Raw genomic sequence first — 3,257 nt, forward strand, 5'->3', positions numbered from 1 at the left:
AGAAGGAGAAAGAAGAAGGAGAAGCGGAAGAAGGAGCGAAGAAGGAGGAGAAGAAGGAAGAAGGAGAAGAAGAAGGAGAAAAAGAAGAAAAAGAAGAAGAAGCCTCACCCGGTGAGGCCTCCCGAGGCGACACAAGGTCAGCCTCGCGCCAGCTAAGGAGGCCTAGCCTCATCGTGGCCTCGCAAGGCTTGGCCTAGCCTTAGGCCGGGCAAGCGAAGAACAAGGAGAAAGAGAAGGAGAAGGAGAAGGAGCAGCGAAGCAGAAGAAGAAGAAAAGAATAATAAGAAGGAGAAGGAGAAGGAGAAGGAGAAGGAGAAGGAGAAGAAGGAGAAGAAGGAGAATGAGAAGGAGAAGAAGAAGAAGAAGAAGGAGAATGAGAAGGAGAAAAAGAAGCAGTAGGAGAAGGAAAAGCAACGGAAGGAGAAGGAGGAGAAGAAGGAGAAGAAGGAGAAAGAGGAGGAGGAGGAGGAGGAGTCGCTGGAAGAAGGTTGCCAACCCTCGTCTGGCTGGTCGCTGGAAGAAGAAGAAGAAAAAGAAGAAGAAGACCCCTAACTCCTCCCTTCTCTGCTTCTCCTTCGACCCCTCCCTTTCGTCACCGCCGCCTCCTCTAACCCTAGCCCCTCATGCGCTCCCACTAGCTTCGCTCCCTCCTCTTCCTCTTCGACGGTTTCTTCTACACCTTCATTCTCCAATGAATTCAGCTCCACGCCGACGACTTCAGCGCCGATGCTCTTCGGTACGTTGTCGTTGGTCGCATTCAGAGGATCGTCGCCTTTTGGAATGGCTCAACCTACCGCGAGCTCTGGTCCGTCGCCATTCGCATCAAGTTCCTCTTTGCCATTGTTTGCCTCATTGGGGAGCTCTGCTACTTATCTGTTCGGTGCGCCTGCGCCTTCTTCCAATGTGAGCCTAGGTTCGTCCTTGTTTGTGACGCATGCACCTGTGCCACAGGCATGGTTAAGGCTCGCTAGCTTGTGCCTGTGCTTGGAGATTGACCGAGCTTCAGTGGACGGAATCGCTACAGAGGGAGGTGAGGTCGTCGAAGATGGCGATGATGGCGGTGGACGGGGAGGAAGGGGCGATGGGTTAGGTGGAGGCGATTGGGAGAGAAGGAAAAAAGATTAAAATATATATTTAGTTTTAAAAAATTTATCTTAGAGAAAGCATTTTCCAATGAGGTCCAAACAGGAAAGAACGTTTTCAATGATATATACCAAACAAAAGAAAACTAATCGTATTCCTAGAAAGTATTTTTCAAGAATATATTTTCCGTAATCATTGAGTTTTCCATGAAACAAACACACCTCAAGTTTCTATTCTTTTTTGTTCCTGGAAAAAAAGAACATAAATAGTTGTTCCGAGAACAAAAACAACATTTACCAAACAGGCCATTAAGTTTGAGTCCAAGTTGAAGTTCTCAGATCATCTCATGCTACGCTTTGTTCCCATGTGGACCGTTGCGATTCAAGCAACATTTGGTTAGAAGTGGAAGTGATAATTGGATAGGCTTGGGCAGGCTAAAAGATGCACTTGTCGGACCTTTTCAAGTACGGCCTTCACCCTAAACTGCCATTTTCACTTGAATTATTTAGTAGTGTGCTCTCTTGCAACTACCGTAAGTCTTCGAAATTCTACGTCCCAAGGTATAGCAAGTCATTTAAATGGGTCTGTGTACTGCTACATTTTCCTCTGGGTGCACAGTAGCCCGATGGGTCTCATTCTTTTGGATTGGATGAGTGCCATGTGAGATCCAATAATTCAATGGGTAAGATTTGATGTGTTCATCAAAAAATTCTTCCAATTTTTATGCAAAATTCTATTGGGATAAAACAATAAAATTAGATATGTTAATTGATCTTACTATAGTCTTCGTGCTTTTTGTTTACGTAGAACCATACTAATTTCCAGATTGAATTGTATGATGTTGAAAAAGTTAAATGCAATGAACCAAGTAACCTTTGATAATGTTTTGCTAAAAAGGAATGCCTGATAAAGGTAATCATTTGACTATATATTCCTTTTTTTTTCTAATATACAACATTCTTGGACATCACATAATTTACATGGTTAATTTTGCCTATTGGTTGGTATCCACATTTTATATGGTAATATCCACTGCTTCTCAATCAAGTATGTGATTAGATGCCATAAAAGGCGATATACAATCTATGAAACATCATAGTGTTTGAAAACTTACTAATTTACCTAAATATCACAAGTTCATTAGTTGTAAATTGGCGTACAAAACTAAAAGGATTTCAAAGAAAGATTGTGGAATTTAAAACCAAATTGGTAGCTAAAATTTTCACTCTAAAAGAGGGGTGAATAGTTAGTGAAGAAATAATTATTTCTTTATAGTATTTTTTAAAGATTCTTTCAGAGTGAACATGGCATTAATAGTTTTTTTTTTTTTATATGGAGTTACGTCAAAAGATACAAAATCTATGTAAGTGCAAGCGGAGGATTTTGCAACAGATTCAAGTAAACTTGTGTGTAGACTGAAAAGTCTTATTTATGATTTTAAGCAAATTTCCAGACAATATTATTAAATTTTCATAGTGTTGTTATTTTGTTCAATTGAGAACAAAGTAATTTAATATATACTGCAAGGTTAGTGGGAGGAAATTTATTTTCTCATACTCTATGTATATGATATTTTGTTTACAAGTAGTGACCTTAAGACATATTTATTATTTGTACTAAGGTTCGTAAAGATTGTTTTTGCCATATTATATTAGATTTTCTCAGAGGACATTTGTTGATCGTATTTTGGAAATATATCAAATACATCATTGCAAGTCAAGAATTGCTCCTATTGTTAAGGGTTATGGACTGAATCAATCACATTGTCCTTACTTAGATATTGAGAAAATCTAATTAAAGAGTGTACCTTATGTCAGTACATTTTTAAAAGTATAATGTATGCTCAAATTTGCATTAGACTAAATATCATCTTTGCGACGAAACTTCTAGACAGAAATCAATCATACTAGGTTGCTGCCAAGAAGGTTTTAAGGTACTTAAAGAGGACAAAAGATTATATGTAAGTTGTAATGTACTGCACTCTCCCGAGTTACTATTCACCAGAAGCTCTCAACTGGCGACTGGTTCACTATTCCTCCGAATTCTTGTGTGGCTGATTCCTGAGGTGTTGACCGTTCGTTGAGGCTATTCATTGGTGACTTGCGGCACCTTGTAGGCCTCTTCAAAACCCCTACAAGCTTGCCCTGGTACGTGCTCCTCCTTGGGCTACAATG

The sequence above is a fragment of the Eucalyptus grandis genome, chromosome 9, assembly GCF_016545825.1.
Source record: "Eucalyptus grandis isolate ANBG69807.140 chromosome 9, ASM1654582v1, whole genome shotgun sequence".
NCBI classification, from domain to species: Eukaryota; Viridiplantae; Streptophyta; class Magnoliopsida; order Myrtales; family Myrtaceae; genus Eucalyptus; species Eucalyptus grandis.